General features: G+C 42.7%; 1 protein-coding gene across 10 annotated transcripts in view; it reads right to left on the bottom strand.

The window, feature by feature from the left end:
- The window catches only part of HIC2 (HIC ZBTB transcriptional repressor 2), an 82,300-nt gene that overhangs the window by 14,965 nt on the left and 46,749 nt on the right, over positions 1-20,586 (bottom strand). For 8 of the 10 annotated variants that reach the window (XM_080374234.1, XM_080374239.1, XM_080374238.1 and 5 more), the window contains one exon: positions 523-666. The exons of the other annotated variants lie outside the window; for them this stretch is intronic. The gene's annotated coding sequence lies outside the window, so the exon portion shown is untranslated. The remainder of the gene's footprint in view (positions 1-522; positions 667-20,586) is intronic. 10 annotated transcript variants of the gene reach the window in all.

Raw genomic sequence — 20,586 nt, 5'->3', positions numbered from 1 at the left:
GCTACCACATCAGCAAACTGTGGCCCTTGTTTAGTTTGTTACATTCCAATTAGTGCCAGGCAGAACTGCCCTCCCAGCTCCCTGAAGCAGCTCTTGCAGGACTCCCGCAGAAACAGCATAGCTTTGCTTATGGACACAAGCACCTGTTCGGTACCTCTGTGCGGCAACGTTTGGATATTAGGTACATGGGCAATACATACTCAACTGCTTACCAGCTCCTGGCCCAAAAAGGAGAGAAGAAAAAGAATCAGATGATTTCCCAATCCCTTCTCCTTCCTGTTCTAGAATAACAAGGAGGGCCTGACATAGCTAGGTCCTTCTCTACTGCATGGCAAACTGCCCAGGGAAGGGGAATCTTCATGGATGAAAAGGGTAGGGGCCCTGGGTGCCTCAAAGCACTAACATCAGGAGAGCAAAGTGATTTCCAGGTAGTGCAAGGCTGCAGCAAAGCAGGAACACCTTGCTATACAAGCTGAGACTATGAGCAGTAGAATGCAGATTAACCACTTGGTTGCCGCTTACCATGCCAGGTACATTGGGCTAAAGGCACCTCCATCCAGTGCTGCCCGACGTGCCAGGTACATCCCATGATGTTCCATTGAAATCACAACAGGCCATCAATAGAACGTGGCTGCACAGATGCAGAATGGAGAACCAACAGGGACGCTGTTAAATGCAATTAAAAAACTGCAATCAAAATTGAAACGTACATTTTACAATGGCCACCTGCCTTAAATATGTAACTACTAGAACAACCTCCCCTCCACCCATCTCCCCGGAGCTGCTGAACTGCGACGGAAACAGAGCAGAAGGCTTCTGCAAGTTTCTTGATGATTCTCTCTGACCACCTCCATTCAGGACTCCAACAGCACTGAGCTTCGAACCAGCCCATACATATCCAAGAACAGCAGATCCCAGGATGACTGCACCAGCTTCCTTCGGCCCAGAAATTCAGGCAACTAAATATCACCATTTGGAAATGCCTCTATGAGGAGAAAAGCCTGGCGCCAGGGCTTCATGATCTCATTCCCCACACAGCACAGGCAATAGAAGAAACACTTAAATGCTAATCCTCTGTCCCCCTTCCCAAGCCTTTGAAATCCAGCTCTTCTTAGAGGTGTTACGGCATCAAGTAAAAAGGCTGGGCCCTTTGCCTTTTGTTACCTGTGGTGCAAGATGGGAAAAGAAAATACTGTACACCCTCTCCTATTTATAATGATGCTTCATTGATAATTTAATCTAGGTTCCTGGAGATTGAAGATCAAGTTGATTCAGGGTGAACTGCAGCTAGTACAAGAGTCACAGAACTTAAGATCTGTAATTCCAGCTTTCCCTGCCCGAAGGAAAAAGCAACAATATCTTTTCCATGACAGGGAAAGGCACTCAGCTTGTCAAACCTAGGGTACACTCTGCAGTGCCTATCCTCCTTCCTCCAGAGTTCGTGTGATCAGATCCGGTGGGATTATCAAGGAAGATAGTACAAGGGTAGATGCTAAGCACAAGACCTTCTCTACAAGTGGTGATGCTGCCTCAGTGGAAAAAAAACCCACCCAAAAACCAAAACACCACAAAAAACCCCACCCCAGAACAGACTAAACCTACAGCCTTACAGGGATTTCAACCAGGTTTTAAGACCCTCACAGTGAAGAAACTTGTGCATAGCTTTTGCTGCATTGATGGCTGCATATCTCCAGCTGTGCTGCCAGACATTGAAATCTTACATTTTAAAAGTTAGAAAAATATTGATTATCATTTTAACCTTAAAAGATACAAGGCCAAATGAAAAAGACTTAGAATAATTAACGTAGTTGGATGAGGGAGAACACAAAGGAGGACACTGGCCTAGTAAATATAAAGGTCTTCATGAAAAGAGCACTGAATGTAAGGAGATAGTTCATTCTTCCTGGTCATCTGCTGGGCTCAGGCCTAGGACAGTGTTCCCATCATTCCCACCTGCATTCTTACCCCCACAGTTCTGTAACTAAATCCCTTTCACACTGAACTAATAGGTCTTTTGTATTCAGATCGCCCTGTTTTGACTGCTATAGACTGAAGATTTTTAAATCTTGTCAATACAATGAAGAAATGAAATGTAAGCAAGTGTTTGCTTACTGACCTGGGTATGCTGAGCCAAGAGCATTTGCTGAACTAGCCTGAACAGACCACTGCCAGCATGAACAGGCCAACCCACATTTAAATAGTGTGCAGCTTTAAGCGTAATGGGCCAGATCCCCAGGGATTTGGAGCTTCCCCCTCTCCAAGAGATCACACACTCTAGGACTGCATATGAGCAACATACTACTGGCTGCATCTGCCAGCATCAGGGCTCTGCTAAACACTCAGCAACACTCAGCTTCAGGAAGGCTGAATGCTCTATAAAGGTATTTCTTGGACAGCAGCTCAAATGAAGATTTACACCCAGATTACAGCAATTTTGCTACTGTGAAGCAAGAAGCTGTTCTCCATAGTTTTATTTCCCCTCTAGGGCAGAGATTAGCAGAGAACGGCTTAAAACAAAGGTGTTTCCTACTGTTAGAACATCGCACTGCAGTCAGAAATGACGCTTCCTGCCAATTCCTAAGCACAGAGCCCTCTTATATTATACATTTATTTTCACCGCTGACATGAAGGAGCATAAGACTACCTAAACCTTTTAGTGGGAGGAGAAGAGAGGCATGGACATTGCAGATCTTGTCGAGCAGAGCCAGGCACTAAAAATTCCTGCATATCTGCAGAGCACAGTTGATCTCAGGAACACAGTAGTGGCACAGAACAAATAAAGCCTCAGAAGCCAGTGAGCAGCAATTGATGTTGGGCTCTTCTGCAGCCCTGCAACAACTGAGCAAGCTCAGTTCCAACCGTATCTGCATTGCAAGTAGTAAAGGCAGCTCTGATATCACATGCTAATCTAATGACTTGTTATTGCACTAAAATACCCACATGTTCAGCAGAGTAGCTCAGCCCACACAGGAGGAAGGACACCCTCTACCCATCCACCAGTTAAGGCCCCTTTGGTACACAAATTTCCTGTTTCCCAGCTACCTTTCCGCCTTGATGTACAGATTTTGTCCCTTTACAGTGCAAGAATGTAGGACATGACTAAAGGATTGTGGCTACCTCCCAGCTAATCCTAGAGAGTGTTAGGCAAGATCAACAACCCTATGAATTACACCGAACCAGAAGATGCTTCTGGTCCTAAAAGCTTGGGCCCTGTCCTTCAGTATGGTAGGCCACAGTTGGCAGGGGGTGCACAGGGTGGCAGCTTCATGCTGAGCATTGCTCAGGGGGTGAGAGCACGCAGCACGGTGGAGAAGGAACATCAGAGAAAAAGCAACATCATGATCCTTTTCCAGCTGGGACTGTCTTATAGCACCCTCGCAGTTGCAGCACTGCTTTAGGGCTCTGAGTACACAGGTACAAGCTGATAACTGCGTTGTGAAACACAGCAATACTGGAGCAAATGCATGGCCCTTTCAAATGTCCCTGCATCTGGGGAGGGATCTCCAGGACAGGGATGAGGCCAGCAGCTGGGAGCGTTAAATCCGCCAGCGACTGTGACTCAGACCCTTGGTTACAGCGCTTGTTAGAGCAAACAAGGCCTCAGAGAGCTGGGAGAAATGAGAGAGGTTTGATAAAGATCCTCCCAATCTGCCTGCTTATTTTTGTTTCTTGTGTGGACTCAGCAAACTTTTCTGCAGAGAGCAGCAGTCTCCACAGGAGTGTCTGCATACAGAATGCTGCTAATATCATGAGCTTGCTGCAATAGTTAATACTGAGCTCCATGCTGAGGGGTGCTGGAAGGACATGGTAGTAACAGCCTTGGACCAAAGTGTCATCTCTGTCACTGCATGCCAGACACCAGTGAGCACAGAAACAAATTTTTCTGTCCCATTTTCTTCTACAAGACCAAATCTCATCCCTTTATCTCACCTGTACCTACAGATGCAGCAGCAACAGCTCTCAACATAAATAAACAATGCCTTAAATACAGCACCTTTTGCCCTTTATCCACCATTTCCCACCCCCCCACACCCCCCCCACCCCCCAAGAACTGACCATGCACTCAGCCCTGTATTCTCAGGGAAATCTTTGTCTCTGACTTCACTGAAGTGAAGCTTATTCAAGCAAACTTCTGTTTAAGAGAAGTTTGGTCCTGGCAGTATCAAGACTGTACTACCTGCCAAACGTCCCTCATCAAATCAAATCAAATTCTTAACTGATCACCCTGAACCCTTAATTTGGTTCTTTGCAACCACCAAAAATAGTTTCTGCAGCTCTGAGCCTGGCAAATGAGAAGATGCCAGAAAGCCACTATTGCTTGTAAAAGCAGAAGGCCTAACAGACTCAAAGTTTTGCAAACTGTCTGCATTGCATCTAGAACTATCCAAGCTGAAGATAATCTAAGGGGAAAGCAGGGTTTACTCATTTTCAAAATTCTTTGTTTCCTCAGCTGCCTCTCATCAACCACTACTTCTCATTTTGACTGTTTTATTCCTCTGTCTTCTTCACTTGAGACTTCACTTCCTTTATGCTCAGCTCACAGGCTGCAAGGAGATCACTTTACATACGATTCCAAAGTCCACCTCTTCCCAGCAAGGCTTCCACCCTGACATCCTTATCCTGCAGCATAGCCCAACAGTGGTCCAGGCCCGCAGATCTCTCCTGTGCATTTGGCCAGCCTTCTCTGTCAGTTTCTCAGCTTTGGGGATTACAGCCTCAGGCACCAGAGGCAGCCCAGCAAGGTCAGGGAGTGTTGAAAACTTTGCTACAATCCAAAGCACAGGATCTTCTTCCTTTCCTTCCCTATACACTGTTCTTGTCAGGGTTAAGGGTTTGCTGGCAGTCCTCAAAACACACAAATTACAGGCTCTTGTGATGATTCAAAAACATCTCTCCATTTTTAAAAAAGTGGAAGGGGAAGAAAGAGCAAGGCAGAGAGGAAGGTACTTTTGCCCAAGATTTGGTTTTGAAAAGAGGATTGGCAGCCTGTACACATGCTTTACCCAGTAATCTGAAAGCTCCTCAGGATAGGACCCCTAGAAGCATTTTATACTGAACCATATACCCACCCCAGAGCAAAAGTACCAGCGGCTCCCCACATCCATTCTAGTCTGCTCAGCTTCTCCTAAATCAACACTGCCAGAAGGCAAGACAGCACTGTAACAAATTAGCACCACTCACAATTTGTTGAAGTTGCTGTTCCATTGTTTGTTTATTTAAAACACGCGCGCACTTACACACACACACACCCCTCCAAGCTTGCTCTCTGCTGCCATCACCCAGACTCCAGATTTGTAGTCTCGGAGAGGCAAGCAAAGGCGATGGATTAAACCCGTGCAGAGCAACAGCCACTGCACTGGGACTCTGCATTTTGTTCTTTCACTACGAGCAGAACAGAAGAATGCACACACCGTTCCAGTCTGGAAGATCAAGGTGTCAAAAATCCTTATTTTGGCACTTGACTAGGGAAGTGTTGTTAAGAAAAAGAAAGAGCCACAGGCTTGAAAGGACCCAGCACTAATAAAACTCTTAGTGCTAATGTTATTTATGAACATCCAAGGGAAGATCTGCACCCCTTATCAGCCCACAAGATTATAAGACCTTTAAAATAGGAAACATGTCTTATTTCATAAAGCACTGTATAAGTTCACAAAGTACAGTATTAGTGGTAATAAATTATTGTCAAAGTCCAGCAAAGACGCGGCTACAAAACCTGAAAAAGTACCGCTGTTCCCATTTCATTCTGAGCTCTGGTTGACCAGTTGTTCTGACTTTGTTTACTCTTATGCACCAGTCTGTTTTTACTTTAAGAGATTATTTGGGAAATCTGCTATGCTTTTATTTACACTGGAGAAATTAATGTTTTATCATGAGGTGATCATGACAAGGGTGATGTTAAAGAGCTGTAGTAGATTCTTCGCCTTCCACTAAATACATGCTGGAAAATTAGACTGTATCAGTGTGCCAGCAGATTCCTTTACACAGCATTTCTGTCGGTAGGTACGTCCTGCACACAGAGCACCCTGCGATCTGAGTAGTTGCCCACAAGCTCATCATGTAGCCTATAGAGACAGCTTCTTTTTGATTTCTCTTGGTTCATATGACATTAAGCTTTGGGCTACTGCAGGCATATTTTAAAGGACAGTAAGGTCAGCATAATCACTTCAAACCCTTATGTGCTTTCATTTAGTTGCTTTTTTTGGTTTGGGTTTTTTTCATTTTAAAGAAGTTTTTCTGGTTTATGAATGCTCTAGATATTTGTGTATTCTGGCTGCTGTATCACATGCTGCTAACAGGTAGCTGCATCATCCAAAGCATCTCTGCTGGCCTGGGTTGAGCATAGTTTTGGTTTCTGGACAGGTGAACACTAGATACCACAGTAACCTCCACCAGTTTAACAACAGTTAAGGAAATGACTAGATTTTATACACAGATTGAGACCTTTGCATGGAATTCTGCAGGTGGCAAGACAATTCCAATTTTATTCTTTGGATAACCCATGGTTTATCAAGTGTTTAAATACTTAAGCTTAACTATTTCAAAACCTACTCACTTTACATTTGTCACCAAAGTAAATTGCTAAGCAATTTGTGCATTTATTTCATGTCAGAAAAAAAGCCTTAAAAGAGTACAGAAGAATGGATCACCCTTCTTTCAGCATTATTAAAAGCATCTCATTGGTAATTGTTCTCCTTAAGATAGGTGTGGGAGAGTGAAAAGCTGGAGCAGATTCTATTTATAGAAGATAACCTTGGGAAAAACAGGAGGTACCAGAGAAACAGGCATGATATTGTGACAGTACTGAACTAGCAGAAGACACAGGTGTACCAGGTGTCTGTGCCAGAGAACTCTGAGAACACAAATGTGGCTGGCCACACCTCCTGCAAGATTTAGGCTTGGCTGGCAGGTTTCATAGGCACTCAGATGAGAATTCACAGAGGCAATTCGCATATTTAAAAGCTTGAGCAAGAGTTAAAATAAACCAAAAACACACTAAAAGGCTATTTTAAAAGCTTCCTGGATCACTTCCCATAGAGCTCTCCCCTCTCAGCAAGGAAAGTGGTTAAAGAAAAAAAGCAAAAAAATCCCAAACAGAACCAAAACAGCCAGAGAGACTGAAACCTCTGTCACACAGATGAAACAATTCAGCAGTTTTATAGCTACATAAATAGGATCTGAATCTGGCCAGAGGAGTAATACATGTACAAACTACTGCTAACAGCCACAACAAACATTGATACTACACCTTAGACTGGAAGGAAAAAGTAAAATTCTTATATCCTTACAACTTGTAACAGAGCCTACTGATAGAACAGCATCAAGAGACTCCCAGAGGATGTAAAAAGAGTATATTTCGTGAGGATATATCTGGATTAAAACATCTCTCTTGGCATTGTGCATTCCCGAACACCTGTATCTAGCATCTAGCTGCTTTCAGTCCCTGGCCCACATTATTCAGCCACACACAGTTCTGTCATGGAGAAAGGCTGAATAAGTTGTAGCATTGTTACGCCACAGTGCAGGTGCTCCAAAGCACATGTATCCTGAGGCTCACAAACCTAAGAAGACATATGCCATCCAGCTTTCTCTGGCCCATCAAGTCAGTCCATCTAGGGTTAATCTAATCTATTCTCCAGATGTTTTCTTGGCAGCCACTTCACTTAAAGAATATGTTTTAACATCAGGAAAACCACCCCAAAATCCAAAACAACAGTCAACTCCTATAAAGAGCCTGAATAAGTGGCATAGGTGGCATCCTTCTTGTCATGATGTATCCTCCATCTCGGATGCTAACATGGCTTTCACACACCTTGTTTCTCTGCTATCTTTGTGTAAGAAGCCTGACAATAATCCCAAATCCCCAGACCCTTCCAGGACCAGTCATTGCACACACAGACTCATTCCAGACAATTGAAGTCTTTTAACAGGGTATGTAACGTAAAAGCCCATTTAATCTTGTGCAGGCAAGAAATAGCAGGGACCTGCCTGTAAAAAAATTAAAAATTATATAGTAATTCATCAAATTGATTTAATACAGTCAGCTGCATGCAAGAATGCTGGCCCAGGCAGAGATAGTTCCAATAGTATGCATTTGCTTACAAACAGGCAAGGTGCTTTGGCACAGCTACTGCATCCTTTGAAAAAGTTGGTTTTGACATGTTGGGAAAGGACTTGGATTTTCCAGCTGCTCTCTTAAGTAGGAGGCAATCAGTGAACACACCCAAAACCTGCAGACAACACCACTCTAAAATTTGTCTTCATTATGTTCCAATTTTCACACAACTTTCTATTATTTATAATAGCCAGCAAAAAGTGCTGATAAATATTTTTGCATTTCTAAACAGCAACAACCAAAAAAAAAAAAAGAAAAGAAAAGGTCAGGAAAGAGCAAATTATGCGTAACAGCACTTTCTCCAGCAGTAGCCATAGAGAATGTTGGGTCAGAGTTTACTGCTCACATTTTCCCTGTTATTCTTGAGCCAATAAATCAAATATGGGTGTCAGGTTTGGAGGGTTTCAAAACAAAAGGTGTGTTGGAAAGGGGATTATTGTGGGTTTTCTTTTTCAAAGAGTTATTCATAACAAAAATAGCAAAGCTGGTGAGAAAATAAATTCTGCTTTGCTGTCTTGCAAATATTACTTCTTCCTTTGAGAAGAGATACTGGGTCACAGAGATATGCAAAGCTTCAGACAGGACTAACAACTGTGCTGACATTTACTGAAGTGCCCAAAATACTGACTGATAAGTTTGGGTCTTTCAATGGGATGAACAGCACAGTAGAAATTCTTAGTCATGGTAACTTTCTTCATGCGTATTTTATTATTATTTGTATAAAACTTTTATAGTGAAAGACAAAAATATGGTTATTAGAAGATACATAAAGTACACTAGGACTTCAGAAAGGAGTCCAAACTCCAACCATCTCTCATGTGAAAGAAAGGAAGATTATTGCAATCCACTTTTCTTTACCTTAACTTCTATTTTCATAGGCAGTGTGAAAAAGCTTTTTTGTTCATTTGGGTTTTAATTGATCATATCATTTAAAGGACTTAATGAAGAAACTAAAAATCTGCAGAACGGTTGGGGGCGGGGGGGGGGATTAGAAAGATAAGAGCCTCAAAAACAACCCAACCCCATCCAAACACAGGGTTTATTCCTCTGCTGCACATAGAATTGCAGAATCATTTAGGTTGGAAAAGACATTTAAGATACAGTCCAGCTGTTAGCCCAGCACTGCCAAGTCCACCACTAAACCATGTCCCTAAGTGCCACATGTACATGTCTTTTAAATACCTCCAGGGATGGTGACTCAACCACTTCCCTGCGCAGCCTGTTCCAGAGCTTGACAGCCCTTTCAGTGAAGAAATTTTTCCTAATATCCAGTGGCACAGCTTGAGACCATTTTCTCTTGTCCTATCACTTGTTACTTGGGAGAAGAGACCCACCCTCACCTGCCCAGAACCTCCTTTCAGGCAGCTGTAGAACGTGATAAGGTCCCCCCTGAGCCTCCTTTTCTCCAGCCTGAACAACCCCAGTTCCCTCAGCTGCTCCTCATAAGACCTGTGCTCCAGACACTTCCCCAGCTCCTTTGGCCGTCTCTGGACACGATCCAGCACCTCTGTGTCCCTCTTGCAGTGAAGGGCCCAAAACTGACCACAGAATTTGAGATGCGGCCTCACCAGTGCCAAGTACAGGGGGATGATCACTTCCCTAGTCCTGCTGGCCACACTGTTTCTGATACAAGCCAGGATACTATTGATTTATCTTCTTGGCCACCTGGGCACACTGCTGGCTCATGTTCAGCCAGCTGTTGACCAGCACCCCCAGGTCCTTTCCCGCCAGGCGGTTTTCCAGCCACTCTTCCCCAAGCCCATAGCTTTGCATGGGGCTGTTGTGACCCAAGTGCTGGACCTGGCACTCAGCCTTGTAGGACCTCATACAATTGGCCTCAGCCCCTCGGTCCAGCCTGCCCAGATCTCTCTGTAGAGCCTTCTACCCTCAAGTATATCAACACTCCTGCCCAGCTTGGCATTCTCTGCAAACTTACTGAGTATGCACTTGATCCCCTTGTCCAGACCACTGAGAAAGACATGCACACTAATGCCATTTTGCCTCCCCATGAGAGAAACAAATCCAAAAGATTTGGCATAAAAGGCCTGGAAGACACTGCACTCAGTTGGACACATGGTATGGTGGTGCTGGGAAGCAAAGAGGCAGCTGAAATTATATGTGAATAACAACAACATTCATAGAAGTTCCCCTTGGATACATGTCAGCATATGGGCATGATGGATTGAGACTGAGTATTTGCATTTCACAGTCAGATGCCAAGATATCAAAGCTGGCATGCTAAGGTCTTCTGACATTCCTTGAAGGGAGTCTCCAGCCATCTACACTGCATGTGTACAAAGTTCTTCTGCTCACAAGGTCTCTTTCTCTCTCTCATAGCACATGCATTTTTGATTTTTTAAAATATGTGATCTAGGTTAGTGCTCATGGAAGTAAAGCATTAACAGCCACAGCATAGCACAGGCAGCTGGGCAAGCTCTGCTGATAGATGCCTGCCAACACAATCAACTCCAAATTAATCCTGCACTGTGCTCCCACCCACACACAGCAAGCAGGTAGTGCTATGGTGCCAACTTCTTCAGTCAGCATGTAGGAGCAGAGAAGTGCCATGTTACTACCTCTTCTTCCAAAGGCCACAGTGAAGCATTTTGGTATTTGCATACAATAGGCCCATAGACACCTAAACAATTAGAGTGCAGGCCTGAATCCTCTGCCAGATATTTTTTTTAAAATAAGATGTGGCATTCCTACATCACTGCCCTCTACAACACTTCAGTGCTTTTATGTTCCTTTTTTTTAAAGCCAGCATTAACCTTGCCAGTGGTACATCATATCCCATTATTTTCCCAGCTGAAAAAAAAAAAAAAAACAAACCCCAAACAAAAAACCCCCACCAAACCACCAAAAACAAAACAGAAAAACAAACCACACAGAAATAGATCCATCACTACTGATGGTGAGGCATCATGATCTGTTTTAGCCCATCCAAGCCCATCACTGTAAAGGTTAGGTCTTGCCCTCTTCCTGCATTAGCCCTGGTCTGGCTCAGCGTTAGTCTCATAGTCTTTGGGATAGTGCAACAGAGCAGGCAGGGAAGTACAGCCAAGGACCAGAAACACTCAGAGCTGACTGTAAGACAAATCCCATGTGTCAGAGGTTACAGTAGCAATTGAGGATTGTGCTTCAAACTCCAAAACACCCTCTAGTACCCAGAAAGGCTGCTGGCAAGAGGTGAAAGATGGTGGTGAGACAGATAAACAGTGAAGAAAAATTTCCTGCAAATTATTGCTGACCCTGCGTGGTGCATGTGCAGTGAAAAGATGGAGCAGAGCAGCACTCGGACCAGGAGGAGTTTCTCTTCCATAGAGGGAGGGACAGAAGGGAATACTCCTTCCTGCCTTTGGGCCTGAAATTACCTTCTCTGACACCCTAGTTTACATCGTCAGAAGTGAAATCAATGCCTAACTACACAAGATGTTTCCATTTTGTGATGATCTTCATTTCTAGAAGCTTAATAGTTGTCAACCCTCTCTTGGAATCTTGTAGCAGCCCAGCAAGAATGAAGGTTTAGAGGTTCTCCCAAAAGTCCCCAAAACACATCAGAAACTGGAATCTGCTGCAGGGCTGTAGTAGTACATTGTCTCAGCAGATTCAGTGGGTAACGAGGTCTTCTGAAACAAAGTGTAATATGTTTCTGCCTGGACTTGCCAAAAGACCTTAATGCAAATACAACTCCAGGAAAATTAGGGTGGACTCTAGTGGCTGCCTCCCCCTCAGGGTTGTTTTTTTGTTGGGTTTTTTTTTCTTTTTTTTTTTTTTTCTTTTCTTCAATCATGAAGAAAATTCATTACAGTTGCATTTAAACTGAGGTTGTGATTTAATTTTTCCAAAGCAGGCAGGGCAGGTTTGAAAGCCTGATATATCAGAGTTTATGTGCTTCCTGAAGAACTAGGGTAGCTGAAGAGCCTTCCCCAAGGGGTGCCTGGTTAGTCCCCTCGCCTCCTTGACACAGTTGCTGTCACACAGGCCACCAGATTCCTGGCAAGTCGAGCAGGCTTGCTTCTTACAACCAAGCACCCCCACATTCAAACATGCCAGTACTTTCCTTGAAGGTATTTACAGTTTACTTTTTAGTGCTACTTTAAGTTCAAAGGGGCTAGTAAAGCCCCATTAAGCCATTTACATCAAACTGGTTAGTTAATTATCCTGTTGCAGGCTTTAAATTAGCAATTTATAACCCCTTCCCTAGAGATGCTAGTATTTGGAAACAACTCAGCCGGGACATTTTGCAGGGTGCAGTTAAGGAACAAAAAAATCTCACTAAATCCAACCACCGCCCCCCCAAAAAATCCCCTAGAATAAATCTCTTCAGTTTTTAGTTGGACATTGAGTAACTCTGGGAGAATCCAGTAGACATGGGGGTGTGAGAGCCCACCATTACCAGCTGGTGAGAATAGTGAGATCACATCTACTTTAGGCCCTGTCTGTGCAGCAAAGTACGGTCATGTGCAGAGATAGAAAGCTAGCCTGGGAGGCACCACCACTAGATGAGGATGATTCTTTCCTTACAATGAGGTATTCTGCTTCTTAATACCATAATCAAATGTATTTTCACGTTCATATGTACAAAAATATGTCTGCCCACAAGGAAAAAAAAAAAACAATTTGAGGGTTTGGGGCTGGTCAAGCTGTGAATGTCAGCATAGAGGGACTAAAGAGGACCATGGGTTTTGGTCAGCACCTCTGCAGGCGAGGAGCCACCACTTGCCACACTGCAGCCATCTTTCATGATAGGATTACAAGATTCAGATTTATACCCCCTTGCATAAGGGTCAGTGACCTGCTCACAGTGAGCCTACCCCATGACCAGGTGAGGCTGGAGCCGAGGAGTCTCCATTCCCAGGATCTGCTTCCCTGCCAACACCATTTCATTTCTGCGAAGGAGAATCTGTTGTCCCCTCAGGGTCTGGTTATTCCAGTCCACCGCACTCAGAATTCAGAGCTATATAAGAAGGGAATAATAACCACCTTCCCCCCCAAGATGCCTAACTGCCCAAACTAACCAGGTCCTGGAGTAAAACATGCCTCTCACCCTCTCTTCCTTATTTCCACCAGCCATTAGTTCTACAAACAACAATTGCCATACTGGATGTTTATTGGAAGATTCTGTTTAAAATAAAGATGGGAGGAAAAGACTGTCCAGTTGCTACTATTTTCACACAATGATCTATCAGGTACAGGAGAAATCTTGGCCCCAGTCCTGGAAGCTGTCCTAAACCAACAAGCACTAAAACCTCACAAAGAACAGGAATCCATGGAAAGAAAGGGCATGTGGAGTGAGACCAAGGCAAATAGGAGATTCCACATTAACATCAAAAAAAAAGGCACATAAAGAAGTTTGAGAGAAAATTTCCATTCTAATTGAAAGACAAGACAGATCAAATCAAGTCATATGACAGACCCTGCAATTTTTTTCCTTCATCTTAATACATCCCCTTTGAAATAGCAAAAAAACCCAAAACAAAAAAACAAACATCTGCCAAGTGTCAGATTAACTCAAAAAAAAATTACAAATCTAAGCAAGTTAATTTCTTTGTACTGTACAACCATGAGGTTTATTTTGCATTTGCTTGATTTTTCTTCTGTATGCAAAGTAACCATTTAACAACAATTTTTGGCATGGGGGCAGATTGGAAGGAGAGCAGGAAAGACACTCAGACTTCAAACCAAAGGGACAAAATATTTTTGTACAAAATTTTGCAAGATGATATCAGTTTTAGGCGATTTACCACTCCAAATTGCAAGACAGAGGCCTTATAATGAAAACACAGGTAAACACAACATAAAATCTGAATTATCTAAAGGACTGAAAAACCCAGCCCCACACATAGATGACATTCTGCAAATTCTCTGCCCTTTCTTGGGAGCAGTTACACCCAAACCATCAGTCAACCCAGAAGCTGTTCTCTCCTGCTGATCACTCTGGAATCACACACCAAGGTAAAAAAAAGTTCAAATGCAAACACTAGCCTGGCCTTTGAAACAGTCCAGTGCTAACAGGCTGCAGGATTGTTTAATATTAGGGAATTATAAAATAATGTGACAATGGGGAGAAGGAAGAAAGCAAAGCCCTGCTGTGGATGAAATTAAAGTCTTTCCTGCTCCACCAAAAACCTCCATTTCCAAGGCATGCAATACCCAGGCCTGTGCCTAGAACAGGTGTGTCTCCTTAAATACCTCACATGTCACACTTGTGTCTCATGGATACAGTCCTGCGGGATTATATTAGTACCAGCGCATACCAGCTGTAGCTACCCCCAGCGGTATCCTGTAACTCCTTGCACGGGGGGAGCTGCTCTCCATAGCATGCAGAGCCCCTTGCCACATTACTTTCTGGAGACAGACAGCGACCCTGCGACTGCAGCTTCAGAGCATTTGTGTTCTGGGGGCTGAACCAGTTCAGGGACAAGCAAAAGACCTCCACCAAGAGCAGGAACAAGGCACTGCCAAGAGAAAGTGAACAGCAGGGTCAAAGGGTTAAGGCCCTAAAAACAAGGAAGATGACATATCAGGGAGCTCCACATATTCTTTTTGTTCCTTCCTCTGCACTTATTACCAGCAAATTCTCAACTGATTTGTGCCAAATAGGCACTCTGAAGATCTCCCTCAAATAAAAAAAGATGCACGGCTAACACAGCAAAGTCCACTCAGCCATTCCCAAGCAGAAAATGCTGACAGGGCACAAGGCAAATATGGCTAGTGCAGGATGAAGGAAGGACAAAGGAGAGCGAGCCTCATACATCTCTTAAGTCAGCGCAGGAAGAGACACCCCTTGGCAATTTCAACCTAATTCTTCACTAAGCCTTGGAGGATACTAGCTGCTAGCCTAAGCAGCTGAAAGAGCCAACAGAATTTTTTTTTTTAGGGCAACAAATGCATTAATGGCATTTTTTGTGTCATATCTTCATGACTGACACAGATAATAAAAAGAGAGGAGCTACTTGGCAGAGCTATAGTCTGCGTCACTATACAGAAGTATTCTTCAGCATGAAGAACTGCCCCCTGCCACCTATCTCATGAAAAGCACATTGTAGTACTTAACAAGGAGCCAGAGCACCAATGGATATAAGAAGCTGCTGACCAGCATGCGCGAGCTCAGAGGTGGAGAACCACAAGGCCCTGTAGGATCCTCATCTCTTATTCCTCCTTAATAGCACAAGTGCCTTCATTTTCCAGCAAGCAATTCTTTCAACAGCTTTTAGGAGAGGGAGTACACGAGTGAGAATGCATGCACCAGTCTTGATGAAAAGTCTAATTTATGAGGAACTACCACATCCATAAGTTATTCCACTGGTTAATTAATTCATATTTCCAGGTTTGAGCATACATCAGGTTTGTCTGCTCATCCCTACGGTAAATAGCTCCAGGCATCACAAGCAGCCACCAGGGATGAAGGCAGTGCCAAGCTAAACGTTCTTCTGAAGTGGCGTAGGTCTTTTTACAGCCCGCCTCTGCTTTATAATCCCTCAAGGGCTGGGTGATACAGTGGATTCAACGAACCCAATTCATCCATCCAGCACAAGTGGGAAGCAAAGGGAAATTCTCCCATACTCCACATCCCAGTCATCTGTTTATCTCACTGGCCATCTCTGTTCAGATGAATCCAGAATAAGGCCATTACATGACAGTTCATTCTCCCATAACCAAGATTTAGCATCTTTTTTGTTTTCTTTACTCTTTGCCAGCCACAGTGTTAGTGACTTCCTGGCCAGTTAGCAGCCTGCCTGGTAGGAGCACTGAACTTTACACATTTGTCATGAGATCTTAGAATGTACACTGTCACATCCTTCTGGAGCAACATGAAACCAAATCACAAGAGCAGGTCTGTGTTCCCAACAGATAAATGGAGGCCCAGCTGTATTTTATAACTGTGCAATATACAGGATGTGCACTTCCAGAAACCTTGACACTTAGTGACACATCTGATGCAGAAGCAATTATTTAAGAAGTCATTTAAGGAAAATCCCCATATTTAGTACAGAAGTGCAATTATTCATTTCATTTTTCCACAAAAAAAAAAAAAAAAAAAAATTCAGACTTTGGGAAAACCAGGCCATCTTATGAGCAACCTCTCTGTCAGACAGAGCTGTGTCCCCACAGGGAGATAGCAGTGCACACGTTTTCTTTGAAGACTCAGAAAGTCTGAATTTCTAGGTAAGAACAAAACAAAGTAGCTGATTTCAAGCAGGAGTAGTTGAGAACAGCTGTCCAGGAGCCTCCATACAGGTTTCCATACAAATGCTCAACTCCTACTCTTGTCAGTACTTGCAAGTGTTTAATCCAACTGGGGTTCTTTAACCTCCAGCTATTTTGTGACATGTCTGTCTTGGGGCATAAAATCCTGGAGAGCGTCCCCTTAAATCAAATGCATTCATTATACAATTGAAGAAGTTTTATAGGGGAAAATGGCAAAAATAATATAATAAAAATAGTGATCTAGTGCATAGCAATGATTAGCCAGATAGCTATCCTTTTTTACTTGGAACCAGACTCCTAATTCAGGTGTTTTTTTCTTAAAATAATATATAAACAAATTATTGGAAAGTTTTACGCAATTTTAAGCGGTGGAATTTCAGAGTTCAATTAAACTACAAAATTGCAAGCTATTTCACTATTGGACTGTCTGCCTCTAAGGTCATAATTAATTTTAATTTTTGGAAGTTGCAGTACAAAAAATATGTGACCAGGAGTAAAATAAGAAAAAACTCTTTAGGACACACTTGTAGTTTGTATCAAATATACAGGAGACAGGAAAATAGGAGGCCAGGTGCACTCATCTTCAGAGTCAGCTCACACACCTTGAGAAGTATGTAAAACATGACAAATTCAAAATTCAATTTCCCATTTAAATTTTGGGGGAGGATAATGGAGATGAGAGACAGAGGAAGGGGAGGGAAAAGACCAAGTGTTACGTTAGTGACTTGGTACATGAACATACAGAGGGAGTTCCCTTTATCTGTGTATCACATCATAGCAAATACAGGAAAAGCCATGGCAATGCCATGCCAGCAGCTAAATGAGCTTTTACTTATTTATTTATTCAGATAGCATCCAATAGTAGAGGAAGGGTGGATTTAAATCAAAGTCATTTAAAGCTACCAATTTTAATCTTGTTTTACATTTGAGCTCTAGTTATTTTCATAAAGGATGATCAGTGGCTGGTAACTACTAAGCCATACTGATTTGCAACTAAATATAGTCTGCTCTCAATTTGGTATTAGTTTTTGCTAACCGGAGAGCTGCACTATCTCTAGTTGAAAGATATATTCTTTTTTACAGGTATTTATTCAGCTGACTTTTTTTCCTCCTTTTCTTATTTTAGTAAAAACCCTGTAACTTTTATTAGACATTTTCTTTTTCTCATTTTAATCATACTGCCTGAAAATTCAGAAAGTAACCATCCATCAAGCATTTTCTGACTTTGTTTTCTTATCTTTTCATAAACTTTTCAGTCCAAACACGCTGAACATTTAAAACAAACAATTAAAGAGAATTGAGCTTTAGCTGATTATTTATAACTGAATTTTCATTGCCTTGTCCTTTAAAATCTAGAGTTCCCAGATAATTACCTCCTGTTATATCTAGTTCTTATTCACCAGGTTAGAAAAGGAAAGCAAGGATCCTAGGTTGCTTAAGCTTTCACTATTTTCTCAACTGAAATCCTTTACTGCATTAAACAAACCAAAAATATTTATTTTTTTTTTTAATTGGCAAAAAAGGCCTGAAGGTCTCCCTGCAAAAGCAGGTACATCTGCCAAAAGCCCAGTACTTTCTTACAAACTCTTGTTCCTCATGCTTAGGGACAGACTTTCCGCAGCTGAGCGTTCTGTCATTCCTTCAGCCTTTGGCAGAAGACAAGCAGCGCCTGAGTACAGACAGGCCTAAACTCACCAAGATGTATGACAATTGTTTAAGGCAGCTATTGTAATTTCAAGGAAGTATTTTTTCTTAGGTATTATAAAGATTGTTCAGTTCAGTAGCTTTTAGCCACTAGATCTACAGTGCACTTGACTTCTGCTCAATATCCCACAAAATCCTAACATAAAGACTGCTAAAACACAAATGGGAATAAAAAACAACAGGGAAAAAGAAACACTCGCACACCATAAAAGCAAGAGGTACAGCAATTCCCTACAATATGCATTTTGCTTCTTTTTCTGTGGCATACGTACTGAGATGCTGTGATTATGTCTGGCCATATTTTGTTTAGTAATTTAGAGAAATATCCACATTCCCCCACCCCGCCCAAATCTTAATACACATGCTACACTACATGTAAAAAGATAAAGTTGGGTGGTTTTTGTGGTTTTTTTTTTTGCTATTGGGAAGATGACAGAGGAACAAGACACCTTCACCTGATCAGACACAATGTTAGGTGAAAAATGCAGAAGGTCATGAAACCTTCCCATGCTACTTCCAAATTCATGTTTGTCTTTACAATCTGTGACATTTCTCAAACCATTTCTGCAGTAGGTTCCTTATTTGTTTATTCCCTCCCAAGGTAGCACTTATATTTATAAAATTCACACCTTAATTTCTATCACAGACCTAGCTACCTGTCAAGCTTAGGAAATCTGAAATGAAGTCTTCCTTTTTGCCTGCTGGGGCTAAGGCCTGGGCAAACTAGCTACTGCTTCTAGAGCTTCCACAGAAGGCCCATGTCATTTCCTTAAAGCAAACACTTCATTAAGTGATGAGGCACAGCTATGAGCTCACATGCATCTTTCTTGTAATAATGTGTGTACACTTACATGAAAGAGTAGAAAGGAGTAAAAAGTCAATACATTTACTGCATCCCTGCGGCTGCATGAACGTCAAAGCAAAATGAACCATTTGTTCTTAAAGTCAGGAGACACTCAGCCTGCAAGGAGATCTGCCTAACAGTTTTCAGTATGTGAAATAAACATAAATTTCACACGATTGTCCAATGGTTGCTACTAGGCTAACGGTGACTCATATTGCCACTGACAGAACACACCACAGTTACATTTAGAGCAAAACCAGTTGCAATTCAGCCAATCTTACAGCAGTCTTTACCAGGAGAGGTGCATCATGCATGTAGCTACTGGTTTCTAAATGGTGAAGGATCCTGTTCAAGCTCATCCGTGACCGCAGGTCAACCATTCAGTAATCTGACTGATGTGATTACAGCAGGAGTAGTAGTGTATTAGACACTGTCCTGGCCCCACATCATGCTGGCCAACCCTCATATATGTATTGGATGTTGAGAGAATCTCCCTGGATAATTTTCTAGTATTGATGGATTTCAAGCTGTGGCTAGGTAGCAAACATGCAGAATTAATTGTTCTATTCTTACAGGTTTTTGGGGGAAAAAACCCCAAACAATCTGAATGTGTTGAAAAGATAAAGCTAATAAAACCTCTTTGCTCCTTGCTACAAACATCAGTTTTGCTGGTGTGAGGGGAGAAGCAAGCAGGGGGAGTAAAACTACACATCCCTTCTTTAAAAGGAAGATGACTTGGTACCTCAGAAATACTAGTGAGAACACTATTCCCCTTACCTAATAAAGCTCCTTGTCCAGTATTAAAGTAATCTTTCAGTAGCATTTCAGCCACCTCAAAGGGCAATTTAAAAAATAATGTAGGGGTTTGATGTTTAAACAAGCCTTTCCAGCAATTACTTGTTAATAGCATCCAGAGGCTCCAAGTAAGAAGCAGGACCCATCATCCCAAGCAATTTATAGTAGCAATATGTAGAGTGAGGCAGAGGAAGGGAAGAAAAATGCTGGGGGCAGAGAGAGGGGGGAGGATTAAAAACCACAAGTAAGATTGCCAAGTCAGTCCAACATCTAAAAACTGGAATAAAGGCCAATGCCATGCAGCAAAGCCCTCTGGAAATACAGACTGTTACCAAAAAAAAAAAAAAAAAAAAAAAGTCATTACTCCCTCGTTTGCCCCATCAGATCAGACCCAGCAGCTTTCCTGCAGCCTGCACGGGAGAGCTCCAGCCTTCAGCCTTTTGCTACCCCTTTGGCAGCCTTGTGCCAGGCAATGACGGCTGACAGATGCAAACTCATTTGCCTCAGGGCTGCCTGGCATATGAACTCAGAAGGGCTCTGAGCTGGAAAAGAAATTTCCCAAGAGAAGAAAGACACTCTTACTGTTTTGCCTAGAAAAGCCTCTTGTATCCCTCCTTCAGAGAGCTGAGCTGCGTTGTTTGTAAGGTGCATTATTCACACTCATGCTGCAGACCGTACTCCTCCTCAGGGCAGGGGAATGCCACGCTGCAGCAAGCTTGCTTGCTCCCAGGTTCATGTGGAAGCAATCCAAGCTACTCAGCTCCTGACAGCTCTCCAACTGCTCTTCCACGCTGTACTGCTTTACATTACATTGCTTTCCCTGCCAGGAGGCACTGCTGTATTACAGTACAATCGTCTAGCAATATGTAAAACTGATTTTTTCACCTCCCAAATACCAACTGACTGGTGCCACAGC

This window comes from Falco punctatus (assembly GCF_963210335.1).
Source record: "Falco punctatus genome assembly, chromosome: 1".
NCBI classification, from domain to species: domain Eukaryota; kingdom Metazoa; phylum Chordata; class Aves; order Falconiformes; family Falconidae; genus Falco; species Falco punctatus.
Note: the sequence above shows the minus strand (reverse complement) of the source record. Positions and strands in the feature narration are given on the sequence as shown.